The sequence below is a fragment of the Papilio polytes genome, unplaced genomic scaffold (genome assembly GCF_000836215.1).
Source record: "Papilio polytes unplaced genomic scaffold, Ppol_1.0 DF822400.1, whole genome shotgun sequence".
Lineage (NCBI taxonomy): Eukaryota > Metazoa > Arthropoda > Insecta > Lepidoptera > Papilionidae > Papilio > Papilio polytes.
In genome coordinates, this window is record NW_013526804.1 from 129709 (window position 1) to 130945 (window position 1237).

Sequence of the window (1237 nt, forward strand, 5' to 3'; positions counted from 1 at the left end):
ATTTTGTACTCTATTCTACACTTTTCTAAGGTATTAAAATGTTTCACTGTTACTTGACAGTATCTCATCTATAGTCATTTTAAGGTTATAATGTTTGCCGAATGGATTAAATGATTATTATTTTCTTTTATTTTTATTATAATTTCATTATTCATATATCTTCAATTTCTTATTTTTATATATAATATATTTTACATGATTTGTTATATAACCTATTACATTCTCCCTTTTTTCAACCTATTACCAAAAGTATTAACTTAGTAATCTACGTAATAACAGAAATCTACCAATGCAAGATTCCAAATTTCTAAGCCCGGTAGCTTGTAACCTGATTTTTCGGTTACCCTTATTGTTTGTGTTCGCGATATCTTCTAAACTATTAGTCCAATTTAAATACTGTCAAGGACAATTTTACTCTACATTAAATTCTCCTGATAACAAACGCATTTATTTGGATAAGGATTAATATTGAAACCAATAAAAGAACGCTGCAAACAGTGTGGGATTTTTAATTCATTTTGAAAACAGAAAAGTGGTTATTGTGAGAAAACCGTTAAAGATAGATATATGCCATCGCGGACTTTTCTGTAGAACTTTTTGAGATCTACAATTCTGTCATACATCATTTTTATATACCTCTAACGGTTTAGGCAGCGTAAGCCGAGAAAAGTTAAAGTTTAGTGAATTTTTAACGCCGCAGTCCAGAATAACGCTGTTTATTAATAGTTCCTAAACATTAGTAATAATAAAATATAGCCAATGTTACTCACAGATAAATTACCTTTCTGATGGTGAAAGAATTTTTAAAATCGGCCCAATAGTTTTTGAGTTATTTTAATACATACAAAAATACAAAGTTTTCCTCTTTATAATATTAGGATAGATATGTATATATAATATACAGGGTTATTGGTAATTAGACGTATTCCCGTTAGGAGGTAATAGAGGGGATCATTTGTGATAATTTTAACCCCTATATGCATTATTCAAAAGTTAACCATTTTCGAGTAATCTTGCTTTTTCGATTTTTTCAAAATTTATTAGTTGAAATTGTTATTATTTTTTTCACATGTATCTTTATTTCTTATTCTCTATATAATGCATTTTACAAGATTTGTATGAAAATAAAATAAAACGTATTATATAAAAAAAAGAGCACCACCGGCTGCGGAATCCGATGACTCAAGCAACCAGTGGTCAGGGCTGCAGAGACAGGAACCTCCTCACTATGCGTGCG